At 45.0% G+C, this 14,859-nt stretch overlaps 1 protein-coding gene across 6 annotated transcripts in view; it reads right to left on the reverse strand.

The window, feature by feature from the left end:
* FYN (FYN proto-oncogene, Src family tyrosine kinase) overlaps nt 1-14,859 on the reverse strand; it is a 145,396-nt gene that overhangs the window by 100,899 nt on the left and 29,638 nt on the right. Inside the window, exon 1 of one of the 6 annotated variants that reach the window (XM_069974856.1) lies at nt 13,725-14,299. The exons of 3 other annotated variants lie outside the window; for them this stretch is intronic. The gene's annotated coding sequence lies outside the window, so the exon portion shown is untranslated. Of the gene's footprint in view, nt 1-13,621; nt 13,691-13,724; nt 14,300-14,859 lie in introns of those variants that run through there. 2 more of the 6 variants (XM_069974849.1, XM_069974854.1) reach the window with 2 other exon arrangements.

A 14,859-nucleotide genomic window follows, 5' to 3' on the forward strand; every position in this document is an offset into this window, starting at 1 on the left:
TATTTGGCAGAGAAGAATTGATTGAAACATTGGTGTTCAAATACCCAATCCTTTTGTTCTAGGAGACATAAGCTGCTGCCAGAGCCCTCTGGTGGCAGTTTAACTCCATGGAGCCATGGAGTCGGTAAACCACAGCTCCAGCTCCAACTTGAACGCCTTTAAAAATGGCCAATTAATAAAAACTAGTTGAAATAAATTGTTAACATTGGCTGAATAACTCAGTACAAACCAAATATTCATATATAGTCATATATAAGTGAGGCACAGTGTTTTTCCTCATGTCCTTACACTGTACAAATTTAAGTATTACCCATGGAAAGAATGGCGCCGGTGCAGCGGTCCTTTTTTAAAGCCGCGGTCCTTTTTATAAACCGCGGCCCAATTCCTGTGTACAGTGTTCTATTCACGGGCATTGGGCCAGGGATGACGCACTGGAGGCGGTCGTCCCGCCCCCAGTGGGAGGAAACCCCCGCCCCTCTATGATGCGCCTCCATTTATTCTAACAGAGCCATGTCATAGAGGGGCAGGGGCAGCGCCTCCAGTGCGTCACCCCCGGCCTGGTGCCCGTGAATAGAACAGCACCGCACACGGGAACCGGATCGGGGTTCAAGAAAAGGACCGCAGCACCAGCTTCCACGCGCCGGCGCCATTCTATACATAGGCGATAATTAAAACTGGAGTATTTTCCTCAGTATTACAGGGAGCGAGAGTTTACATTACCTTCACAAGGTGGCCGCATCCATCATACATAGGCTCCCATGTTAAAGGTAACATATACTGTGAGGCATACATTTACTGCTGTATACAGCTCTCGAGTCCGCAGCCCGTGCTATTACATACAGCACATAAACCGCTTGCAATGAGGCCAAAATGACACTGTTTTGGCCTCTGTTGGGTAAAAGGAGTCTGCTGATACAGGGCTCCAGATGGCGACCAAAATGGTCGCCAATGCGACTGACATCTTGCAAATGGGCGCCATTTGCGACTGGCCCCGGCGGCGCGCTGTCTCTTTAAGGGCTTCCGCCTTCCGCACGCTGCGGCGAATCACGTGGCGCCACTGCGGCCGTCCATCCAATGAATGACGGACGTGCTGGATGACGTGTGCGGGGACACGCTTCTCCAGTGACGTCATCCAGCACGTCCGTCATTCATTGGACGGACGGACGCAGAGGCGCCACACTCCTCCAGCGCCTCTCTCCCGCCTCTCCTCACCCGGCGCCGCGGTTCTTCAAGTTCACCCCAGCGGCACCAAGCTTAGATAGTGGGTGAGTACAACCGGAGGGACGGCAGGGGTGGCGGCCGGCCAGTAATGTGTGTGGGGGGACCGCGGCCTGGGCGGGGGATTGGTAGTGTGTCTGTTGTGATGGCGGCCAGGTGCGGTAGTCAGTGCGTGTGTGGTGCGAGGGGGGGGGGTATGTATAGACTGCACAGTACCACTTCCCTCAGTGTGTATATATAGACTGCACAGTACCACTTCCCTCAGTGTCTGTATGTATAGACTGCACAGTACCACTTCCCTCAGTGTCTGTATGTATAGACTGCACAGTACCACTTCCCTCAGTGTCTGTATGTATATACACTGCACAGTACCACTTCCCTCAGTGTCTGTATGTATATACACTGCACAGTACCACTTCCCTCAGTGTGTGTGTATGTATACACTGCACAGTACCACTTCCCATATACATTGCCACAGGGGCTATATGTCATCGGCTGCCGGGGGCTATATATATATATATATATATATATATATATATATATATAGTAGATCATTGCCGGTAAGATGGCAGCTGGCTGAGGGAACACACCGGCAGCAGGGGGGTAAATGGTTGTCAAGTTGCAAGTTTCCATGTTGAACGTTTTCAAACTAAGAAAAGAAAGAATCTAAAGGAGGAGGCTGCTGTGGCCTCTGCACACAGTAAGTCCCATTTAACATAACATTAATTTTACATGTTTTAAAATGTTGGCGACCAAATATTCTATTTGGCGCCTAAATTTTTCAGGTTAGGAGCCAATGGCTCCTAGGTAAATTTTTTAGTCTGGAGCCCTGCGATATGTATATACTGGAATATCTACTGGCACATACAGTAACTATGGTACTGAAACACATGAGTAGGTCTGTGGGGAAGTCAAAGTACCAGTCATAACTCTGCAGACCTGTCAACACATACTGCACACTACTGTATACTCCACCTGGTGAATACGCCAGGATATAGTGAGAAAGCTGACATTTTCAATTGAATCACATTTTCAGAACAATTTCCATAACATTATACCATAGTATTCTCATATTCTTGACAATAAAGCACATTACCGATGAATCCAGTGGAAGAAGTGATATGGTTACTGTATTATGGCATTAGTTATTACTTAATATATATGTATAGTCTCTGAAGTGGACCTTCATTTTAATGCTACATTAGCTTCTTCACAACTGTGTGATTTTTGTGACTTTATGAGGACTTTACAGATCACCCCCGTACTTCAGAGAATATCACCGTTATTGTGTGCTAATGATTCATATCATTATAGATAAACACATATGTAATGTCTATAGATCACAGTGCTGTTTCCATCCATTTTACAGTTGTGCTCAAAAGTTTACATACCATAGAACTTTTGCTTTCTTGTACTTTTTTCAGAGAATATGAATGATAATACAAAAACTTTTTTTTACACTCATGGTTAGTGGTTGGGTGAAGCCATTTATTGTTTTTCTTTTTCTTTTTAAATCATGACAACCAAAAACATCCAAATGACCCTGATCAAAAGTTTACATACTCCAGTTCTTCATACAATGTATTCTCCCTCTAACATCAATGACAGCTTAAAGTCTCTTGTGGTAGTTGTGGATGAGGCTCTTTATTTTCTCAGATGGTAAATCTGCCCATTCTTCTTGGCAAAAAGCCTCCAGTTCCTGGAAATTCCTGAGCTGTCTTGCATGAACTTGGGATCTCCCCAGAGTGGCTCAATGATATGGAGGTAAGAAGACTAAGATGACCGCTCCAGAACCTTCACTTTGTTCTGATATCCAAGGAATTGTTAATGTCAACCAGCAGTGTTAAAACTGTGATTAACCAATGGAAAATCTGGGGCTCTGTAAAAATCAAACCACAGACAAGTAGACCAATAAAAATTTCCACCACAACTGCCAGGAGAATTGTTCAACATGCAAAAAAAAAACCTACAAATACCTTAAATACAGGACAGCAGTGTGGCTGTTTCAAGATGCGCAATAAGTAGGCTAAATGAGAAGAAAAATGGGCTGCATGGTTGAGTCGCCAGAAGAAAGCCATTACTGCGCAAATGCCACAAAGTATCTACACATAGACAAGACTCAAAACTTCTGGAAAAAGGTAATTTGGAGTGATGAGACCACAATAGAACTTTTTGGCGCAACCATAAAACATTACATTTGGAAAGGTGTCAACAAGGCCTATGATGGAAGGAACACCATTCCTACTGTAAAGCACGGAGATGAATCGCTGATGTATTGGGGATGTGTGAGGTACAAAGGCACAGGAAACATGGTCAAAGTTGAAGGAAAGATGAATGCAGCAAGTTATCAGCAAATCCTGGAGGCAAATTTGCACTCGTAAGCCCAGAAGCTGCGCATGGGATGTACTTGGACGTTAGAACATGACAATGATCTAAAACACAAGGCCAAGTTGACCTGTCATCGGCTACAGCAGAACAAAGTGAAGGCTCTGGAGTGGACCTCTCAGTCTCCTGACCTCAATATCATTGAGCCACTCTGGGGAGATCTCAAGTGCACAGTTCATGCAAGACAGCCCGAGAATTTACAGGAACTGAAGACTTTTTGCCAATAAGAATGGGCAGATTTACCATCTGAGAAAATAAAGAGCCTCATCCACAACTACCACAAAAGATTTCAAGCTGTCATTGATGTTAGATGGGGGAATACATGGTATTAAGATCTGGGGTATGTAAACCTTTTATAAGGGTCATTTGGATTTTTTGGGCTGTCATTATGACTTAAAAAGAGAAAATACAATAGTTTGACAATAAATGGCTTCACCCAACCACTAACCATGAGAGGAAAAAAAATTTTGTGTTATCATTCATATCCTCTGAAAAAAGTACAAAAAAGCAACAATTCTGCCTGGGTATGTAACCTTTTGAGCACAACTGTATAAGGGCACTACACAAACATGTTATATATCCATATATTATACAAGTGTAATAACCACATATCACATAATACTATATCCGCACGTTATATAAGGGTAATACCCATACATCACATAGTGCTATAAATCCCTACATTATATGAGTGTAATGCTCATATACGGTGCACTAACTATACATTATATAAGTATAATACCCATATATCACATACATGTAATACACAACCTATCCAAGTTTTACCTATACAGGATCACTAGATCTAACACCCTGCGACTTCTTTTTGTGGGGCCACATCAAGGACTCCCCCTCCCACCGCCCCAACCACAGGAGCTGAATTCTCTGAAACAACACTGAATCAGTGGAGTCCATATGAGGTTCTGCTGCCATTATGTGTCTGGACAGAGCTGGACTACCTAGACATCTGCCGGGTCACCAATGAACATCCCATTTGTAGTGTGTAGATAAAACTTGGACAGATAATGTGTTTTCTCAGGTTAATTTGCTTGTGCTATGTTCTCTCTCCATTATGAATACTGAGGCTATAATTCTGCACCATCACCCTGTATATATACACAATGCATACATTGCAATGGCATCTCATTACTGTGCATTACATCCAGTACAGGGCTCATGGATGTCAGCAGTGACTAAGAACATGGCTACTGGGTATTTGTCAGTAATCGAGCATTGAAGCAAGTAATTCTACATACACAGACGATGAAAATAAAACACACTCATACAACAATATAAACTAAACATGTCCATACAAAAATCCTATTCACGAAATGGGAACAATAGTAAAGCGCACAATAAAATGCAATTAAACAACGATGCTCCTCAGATGGTCCATGGGCACTGATCACACAGTGAATGGGGCCCTCAGGTTTTTTAGAATGTTTCATATCAGTATACACTACAAGGTCTAATAACTGTGGACATCCCCTCTAACTAGTGGTTTAGCAACATCAGCCATTACTTACAAATGCGAATAATCTAGCATCCCCATATGTTATCTTCATGGACAAATATTAGCAGTGGAATATACAAGAGGGCCCAATGGTTTCCACCAACTCAATGGCATACTTTTCACAATGCCCGGCTTGCTAAACCGCTCTTTTTGTAAAGAGGAAACCAGAGTTTCGAGGGTTCAGTTTTAATAGAGATGAGCGCAACTCAAGCATGTTCGAGTCAAATCATGGCTGAAGAAGTTGGATGCAGCCCTAGGGAGTCCAGGAAAATATGGATATGGTCTTAAGCCTATGGCTGGATCCATGTTTTTTCATGGATAGGGCGGCATCCAAATTCTTCAGCCATCGATATTCAAATGCCGAATGGTTGGACTTCAACATGCTCGAATTGCGATCATCTCTAGGTTTTGGTGGGCATCAGCTGAACATGAGCCTATGACCACCAAGAGTAATGGGATAAAATGGCTGCACCAGTATCCAGCCCACTGGTGCTGGACTATCTAGAGTAGTAAAAATGCCTTCTCTGGTCACGTAATACACTTGATGCCCTATCTATGTGCGAAAAATCATTATATTGTTTAAATTTAAACAATCTTCGTTTTGCTTCAATGCTAAAACTACTCCAGCAACCGTCTAGCCATTCTCATGCATATGCAAGAAAAGCAAGATCCAAAAGATATGGCTGTAGCATGTACATTGTAAGAAAAACAAGATTCAAGAAACTCATTCAATAGGTCTTGGCGGGAAAGGGTGGAGAAACTAGCCTCAGGTCTCTTTTACATGTAGTATTTGGAGGCAAAACCAGAAGTAGAACCATCACAGAGAAAAACTGTTTTTAGGGCCAACTCCTTGTTTTGGCTACAAATTAGAGAAGAGCGCAACTCGCGCATGCTCCAGTCCAATCACTCTACATTTGATTACCTGAAGAAGGTGGATGCAGCCCTAGGGATTCCTGGAAAACATATATACAACCTATGGACTATAGCTGTATCCATGCTTTCCAGGACACCCTAGGGCTGCAGCCAACTTCTTCATCCGCAGAGCCATATCCATTAGTATCATGGACGTTGTATCATCACAGCTACGGCAATGGCAAAATTCTGATCAGTGATTCCATGGTTCCATTGCCCAACCCATAAGAGAGAAGCTTCAGCTTCTCCATATTTAAATAGAAATACTGTAATAGAATTACCTCTTATGGCTCTAGTCAGGTAACACTGGCGCTCCTGTGGCAATGCTTCCCTGGGAACGCCTGTACATCTGGGCTCAAGCAATGACGCTTGTTTATTAGCTGACTGCATTTACGCATACATAAAAATGATTGTCTGCCAGCAGAACATCTCACCATGTAAACAGGTGCTGCCTACAGTCATAGAAGGGAACGGCTGCAGGAACCGATCACTCACTAAAATTTAGGCTGTGGAAATGATCCTTTCAAAGAGCACTGATCAACCTGTATATAGTAAACCAGTGCTTATACAAATTAAGGCTGCTCCATGCTACATGTTGCTGCTAGTGCATGCACTGATAATAACTGCAGATGGGACCTTGTTAGCATTTATGCCATATACACCAGGGTATACACTGGGTTGGGCTTGACTAGGTATTAGGCCTTCACAGCAGTGTTGGAGACATTTACGACAAACTATTAGACATAAGCGCAACTGGAGCATGCTCGAGTCCGATTGTTTGGCATTTGATTACCGGTGGCTGAAGAAATTGGATGCAGCCCTAGGGAATCCGAGAAAACATGGACACAGCCAATGGCCTATGGTTGTATCCATGTTCTCCAGGCATCCATAGGGCTGCATCCAACTTCTTCAGCCACTGGTAATCCAATAATGAACAATAGGACCCAAGCATGCACTCATCTCTATTAGAAATTTGAAAGTCTTCATACACTTAAAGGGGTTATCCAGCGCTACAAAAACGTGGCCACTTTCCCCCTACTGTTGTCTCCAGTTCAGGTGCGGTTTGCAATTAAGCTCCATTTACTTCAATGGAACTGAGTTTCAAAACCCCACCCAAACTGGAGACAACAGTAGGGGGAAAGTGGCCATGTTTTTGTAGCGCTGGATAACCCCTTTAATGGTTCATTTGCCCACCAAAGGAAGAGACAGAATTGACATCATTAGGTAAGGCCACATGTGACATGGAAAAAAATCTAAATATTGCCCACAGTTGAGAGCGAAATGTGTTTAGGAGCTAAAATAAGATGTAATGGGGACAGTGAACTAGTACTTGAATCTCATCTGCATAACTTATCCTGACAACTGATTACAGCGAGCGCAGTATAATCTGATAGAGGAGCCACTTAATATATGATATTACAGACTGCTTTCTGAGTGAAACCCTCTTATAATGAGACCATGGTGAATGCACAGCCTCTATACATCCAGAATCCATGCACAGAATACAAGCTGCTGCCATAAGGCACAGGCAGGGGCCTGTGTTCTGCTGATGCCATAGCTCTGCACATTTACTATGTGAACTAAACCTGCTTGTGAAGGCAGCAGTTCTAGTACTGTCATCCCTATAGTTACAATAAGTTCTAGGACAACCACTGTTAGGTTCCTATTCAGAAAAGCGATTTTTTGATTTTGCGAAGAACCTTAAAGAGACTCTGTCAGTAGGTTTATGCCGTCCTATCTCAAGGTAACATAAAATAGTGACAGAGAAGCTGAACAGAATGATGTATCACTTACATTGTTCTGTGCAGCTGATGCAGAGATATCCTCCTGAATAACATGGACAATAAGTAGTCCTCTCCATTATGTGCATGAGCCTAGTAGTCCTGGATATTCATGGGAAACAGAAAACTCCGCCCACCAGCTGCTGATTGGCAGTTATCTATGCTGTGTATAGGCAGTCACTGTCAATCAGCAGCTGAAGGGCAGGGGGAGGCGTGTGACATAGACCTAGTGACAGGTTACCTTTAAATCATTCACCATAATACAAGGAAAGACAGTCGGTAGGTATGATTGTAATTACGATAGTTCATACACTCATAACGAACAATGTGTACAAACACTGATGGATTTGCGAACAATCGCCAAGGTTTTTTTGTTTTTTTTTAATTATTTTACAGATTAGCACCAGATAATGAAACATGTTCTTTTTTTTCTTATATCTTTTTCTGATATATATCTATTATTATGTATTATCTGATTTTTTTTTATTTATCTCATTTGTGCATCATTATGAGGGCTGACATATTGTTTGAGCTGTTTTTAACAGTATTTAGTGATATGCTTTACAGCAAGCCCCATAGACACAATGAACATCTCCAGACCCTATACTTTGAATGGGGTAGGTTTGTAAGCATGCTCTGTGACCTACACAATGGTCATTGTACTGGGGAGCTCCAGCTCAGCTGCTCTTGCCTTATCTATATACTGGTGTTACCTTTCACTGTACAGATCTGTTCAGATCACTTCCCATCAGTCTCCTCACAGCCAGAACTAAAAGTCTCAGCTCAGCTAAGCAGTCAGAATGAAAACGGCAAGACATTGGGATTATTTTAAAATATACACAGTAAAATGGAAAATTAGAAAAAACAAACAAAAAAAATATGTTAAAAGAAGGCATAAAGGCCAGGGGATGCAGGAACAAAATAAACAAAGCATACTTACCAGTCCTGACCCCAGGTCTCGCTGACAACCGACATCCGGGTACCCCAGCTGCACCCGCTTAGCCACTCAGTAACTGCAGCTGTGTCCTGCCCCAGTCACTGATTGGCTAAGCAGGCAATCCAACATCTGGGTACATGACCCAGCTGCAGGAGGCCGGCGTCTGTCACCGAGACTCTGGTGCGGTGCTACGGGGCATGAGGATAGGTAAGTACACTTTGTTTATTATTTTATTATCCCCCCCCCCCGGCTTCCCATCATTTTTTTTCGTGGTACTTCTGCTTTACATTAAACTTGATTTATACAACAAGTAATCTTCTTATGACATGTTCCTTTTAAGACCATAACTCTGTGTAAAAGGAATAATTTGTTATAAAACCCTTAAAATGTCACCTTGAACTAAGAAAGAAAATGAGAACCTAATGCTGGCTGTACACGCCAGATTAAAAGGAAGCAAAGATCAGTATCTTGTATACTAACCCACTTGTAGTCCATGGCACTGGTTCTAAAACCTGTTGTGACATTCTAGAGTTATGGCTAAAACTAATGTATGCAAATGAGCTGCTTTGATAAACTGTGGGTGTTGGTGGTGGTGGTGGTGGGGATATCAATCATTCCTTGCCCATAGCAACCAATCAGAGTTCTGCTTTCAATTAATATTGAGCTCTGGTACAATGAAAGATGAGCTGTGATTGGTTGCCATAGACCAGCGGTCCCCAACCGGTGTGCAGCAACACACCGGGGTGCTGGGAGAATCCGCCAGGGGTGCCGCGGGAATTGTGACACCGTCACTTTAATAGCCACAATCGCGCAGTTTCTGGGGATGCAGTTACTTGTTCTGCTCGCTCACTGGTTAAGCGGGCAGAACAGTAAAGTGAACAGAATGTAGGAGCAGGAACTGTCAGCATCCTGCTCCTACATGCAATCCCATAGGCAGCCTATGGGACGCCAGGACGTGGTATCTCCAGCAGGCGTGATGCGGCTCGCAGGATAGAGCCCAAAGAGAAAGAAGAGCTGCTGCCTGAATCCACACAGCTATGAGGTTGCACAGCATGGGGGACATTATTACTATAAGGTTGACAGCATGGGGGACATTATTACTATGGAGGCCACAGCGGGGGGGGGGGGCTTTTTACTGAGGGGAACAGCATGGGGGGCAAAATTATGATGAAGGCCACAGTAGGGGGTATATTATTACTATGGAGGGCACAACAGTTGGAATTTTTATTATGAGAGGCACAGCATGGGCATTATTACTATATAGAGGAAACTGCAGGGGTGTTATTACTATGGAGGGCTCAGCAGTGAGGGCATTATTACTATATGGAGGGTACATTAGGAGCATTATTCCTATATCAAGGGCACAGCAGGAGACATTATTACTAAATGGAAGGCACAGCATGAGGCATTATTTCAATGTGAGAGCACAGCAGGGGGCATTATTATTGTATGGGGGTACACAGTAGGGGGCATTATTATTATTGTATGGGGGTGCACAGTAGGGGGCATTACTATTGTATGGGGGTACACAGCAGGGGGCATTATTATTGAATGAGGGGCACAGCAGGGGATATTATTAGTATATGAGGAAATGGCAGGGGATCTTACATACAGGGGACATTCCACATACCTATACTGTGCATGACACTAAGCAATTACTACAGTTTGGGAGCCCATAGGAGGGAGAAAGGAAAGAAAGTTGCTGGAAATATGCAGAGCCTAAGAAGTTTGTCTGGCAGGTTCTAAAGAGATGATTTATAGCTGGAAGAAATCATAATGGAGGCCTGGGCCGGATGGAGAGGAAAAGCGAAAGTAACGTCTCGGATCAAAGAAGACGTCACCTGTGAGTCACTGAATGGCGGTTTTTATATTGTGCAGAACATTATTTGGCAGGCGTGCCCCAAGCTAATTTTTTTTTTCCAAGGGGTGCCCCGAGGTGGAAAAAGTTGTGGGAAGCACTGCCATTGACTGTATCCATGTTTTCCTGGAGTCAGTCAAACTGAATGTTCATGTTGCAATGAATGTTTATGACGCCCCTCTCAATAATGTAACTATGGCTAGGAGTCCAGTGGAACATGGCAGTTAACAGACGAGTGTTAGTATACATGATAAAGATGTTAGCTTTCCTTTAAAGTCAGTAGAACCCACCAATTTTTCACTAACCTGTAGGGGTCTCCTAACTCTACCCCAGCAGCAGAATTATCAGAAATGTATGGCCAGCTCCATGTGTAACAGTCATAAATAGCTAGTTTCTATGTGAAGAGCGGGAGGTTTATTAGGATCATGTACAGTATACAGTATACCAGCAAAATACCATGGAGCCAAACTCACCTAGTGCTATAGGAGCAGCTCATCCTGGAATACATTAAAGGGGTATTCCACTGAAACATAACGTTTGATGTTGTTGCCCATGGTGAGACTAGCAACCCCTTCCATACTTGTTATTATCTATTCAGTTTCCTTCCCCAGTTGTGAGCTGCTTCTTTCTGGTGAAAACACAAAAATCTGAGTGGGAGCTTTTCTCTCTGTCTCCTCCTCCTCCCCCCTGAGACAGCTGATGTAAACAAGTCCCTGGCCGACATTATGTACAACATTGTAGCTTATTTGTAATGCTGGGAAGGTTATTCTGAGGTCAAGTTTCTAATGAACTTTCTGTGAATAACCCTCCCAGCATTACAAAGAAGCTTCAATGTTGCAGATAAAGCCTGTCAGAATTGTTTACATCAGCTGTCTCAGAAGGGAGGGGGAGACAGAGAGACAAGCTCCCACACAGATTTTTGTGTCTTCATCAGAAAGCAGGCGATGAGAACTGTGGGAAGGTGACTTAAAAGATAATAAAATATGAAAGGAACTGTTAGTCTCATCATTGGCAGCAACATATCAAAAGTTATGTTTGAGTGGAATACCCCTTTAAGAGCAGTGCAGCACATGTAGTATCACACTGTACTGTAGAGGGAAGATAATAGACAATCAAGGGCATGGGTCTCCAAACTGCGGCCCTCCACAATTCCCATCATGCTTGGAAGGCTAAAGCTTTGGATTTGGCTGTCCAGGCATGATGGGAAATGTAGTTTTGCAACAGCTGGAGGGCCGCAGTTTGGAGACCCATGATCAAAGGCTATGTTCACATGACAGGATTTTGCGGCCGTCGCCAATGTCAATAAGACGACCGTTATTTGTGGATGACGGCGTTCTATAATGATCGTTATTAGCGGAAGTCTATTTAACAAGGTGGGAACATAGCCAATAAGTGCATGCACTTCAGTTATACAGGGGTTATACCAGTGAAATGCCCGCTCCGATTGGTTGGATCACACATGCTGCAGATTGGCACGGTCTATGACACTCAAGGTGGTTACAATGGGCCAAGACAGAAACATACCGTAGTAACCGGAGGTCATTGTAACTGGAGGGATCACTACTAACCAACAGTAAAAAAAATATCCCAACCTTTTCTCCCCATCAAGTTGCTTCAAGGGACCTTAGCACATTGCCTCCAGTGCAGCCCACACTGGCGAAATTGTCAACTAAAAATAGACAACAGATGAGCGTTATATCTAGATTTATAGCTGAAGCGACCATAGACTATTACCACAGGTCTCACAAACATGATACCATACAATCTATGAAGCTCTACCAAAGTCTGTGTATATGGGATTCGTACAAGGACGACCCTATAAACGTACTTCTTATCCATGCAGTCCCTGAGATTGGCTCTGGTGGTCTCAGATTAGACTCATTTACTAGGTGCGGAGAACCCCTTTAAAGATGCTGAAGTAACAAATACAGCTGTTTAGCAATATGAATGGGTAGTAAACCTGACATGGGTGTGGAAAGGACCAAAGGAGTCAGAAGAGGAAAAAGTAGCGCTGGAAACATTGCTTATCTGGGGGAGGAAGGATGTGGGAGTTGATGAGCTGAAAACAAGCAGGAAAACACAAGGTCTCAATAGGCCGGTGCACTCCGCGGCTTCTAAGTTTTGTTTCCCCTCTTACATTGTTATACGGACTGGTGATAGCCGGCACCAATCTCACCGCACATCGTGCCATGTCATCATCAATCTACACCGCAGCCACCTTATAAAGTCATAGAAGAATCACCCAGCTTTCCCGGGCGCAGGGTGCCACATACAAACCTGTGGGTGTGCAGTAATATGAGAGTACAGGTTATACCAATAGCCGGGTGACAACTCTTGTGCTGTACCCTGCCGACTGTCATCAGACTGCAGGGACACCCTCTTTACTGTCCATAGGATAATGTGGACAGAGCCTGGCACCCATCACGGTGGGAAGATATTAGAAACAATTTCCATGACCCCCCCCAGCATCCAGACTGCAGATGGGCGACAAATAAGAAAGAATGAGCCAAAACAACAAATCCTTGTCTAATACCCCACCGCACTGGGCATTGGGAAATGAAAGAGGGTTTTGTCTGCCACCCAGATTTCCCTGGCAGCAAAGTCTCCTTATTCCTGAATGAAACCCCAGGCCTATATATATATATATATATGTGTGTGTGTGCGCAGTCTAGCACATAGCCCTCATGTGTAACTCCGGTACAGCTCTATAGATGCCACATGCTGTAGGATACTGCAACGTGGTGCTTGCCAAGCAATGTGCCACCTGCTCAGCCTATGCCCAGCTATCTAGGGGTCAGTGCTGGCCTCCAGTACTAGCAGCAATGACAAATCCCTCCATTCACAGGCTATATAGTTGAGCAGACAATGCTGGGCCCAGAGTATACGCCATGGTATAGCCCAGAGTGGGCACTGTGCTGTATGCCATGTCCTCAGCCATGTCTATTGTAGTGTACACAAAGGAGATGGAGACAACACGAGAAGAGTCCCATAGAGGGGGACAATGAGACAATACTCACCCCCCTTCCCTCCTCCCGCGGGCACACACGTCCCGGGCACAGCAGCAGCAGCAGCCCCGGGGATACAATGTGATGTCAGAGATGGATGCTGGGAAATGTATACCTGCAGTGCACGGCTCCTCACATCATCCTCACAGTCCTCCGCTGGGGACCGTCCTCTGTAGCGGGCTGAGCTGCGGTCACACCCGGAGCAGTGCAGGAGAAGCCCGGCTTGTCGTCTGACAGCAGCAGCAGCAGCTCCCTCCTCCCCCTCCTCTTCTTCAGTCTCTGTGTATGTGTGTGACCGAGAGAGGGGGCTGCAGAGCCCGGGCTGCCGCTGCCTGCTGCTCCCCTGCCCAGCGATCAATCCCCGGCTCACCGCTCCCCTCCGCACACACGGCCGACAGAAGCTCACGGTCCCCGCGATTGTTTTTTTTTTTTCCCTTCTCGCTTTCCCGTGGCTGTGAGTGTGATGGCACCGAACCAACCCCAGGCTGCTCAGCCCACTGCTAGGGAGGGTCCTCGTCATCCTATGCATCACGTTACTCCTCCTCTGCTGCTCGCTGGAGACCACCACATCCCCCTGTGTCATCTGCCAGGATGGAAGCGGCCGAGCTGCCACACAACAATGCGGGGACCTGGCACAGCGGGCATTCCCCTCAGTCAGTCACACAGCAGGAGGCCGCCATGTTCTCCATAGCTGCAGGTGGCCACATTGTGTGAGGGCAGCAGCCAGGAGGCGAGGGAGGACGGTGCTTGGGGCGGCACCAGTGCCAGGCTGCAGGGGGCAGAGGCACAGTCCAGGCTCTGCAGTATTCACCTCTGCCCCGTCCACAGCGCCCCCAAATTATAGTGCCCCCCTTGGTTGGTGCACCCAGTGGGTATTTGCCCCTGGCATAGAGCTACTCCTTAGTAGGTATAGTTGCCCCTAGTTGGTACAGCTGCCCCCTGCTGTGTTTCTCCAAAAATAAGGCAGTGTCTTATTTTATTCTCTAAAGAAAGGTCTAGAGCATGGGTCTCCAAACTGCGGCCCTCCAGCTGTTAGAAAACCGAACCACAACTCCCATCATGCCCGGACAGATAAAGCTTTGGATTTGGCTGTCCAGGGATGATGGCAAATGTAGTACTGCAACAGCTGGAGGGCCGCAGTTTGGAGACCCATGGTCTAGAGCTTATTTTTGTGGTAGGTCTTATTTTCAGGAAAACATGCTCCAACTGTATATGTTAGTCGCCATACTGTATGTCCCACTGTTATTAGA

Source organism: Dendropsophus ebraccatus, chromosome 6, assembly GCF_027789765.1.
Source record: "Dendropsophus ebraccatus isolate aDenEbr1 chromosome 6, aDenEbr1.pat, whole genome shotgun sequence".
NCBI classification, from domain to species: domain Eukaryota; kingdom Metazoa; phylum Chordata; class Amphibia; order Anura; family Hylidae; genus Dendropsophus; species Dendropsophus ebraccatus.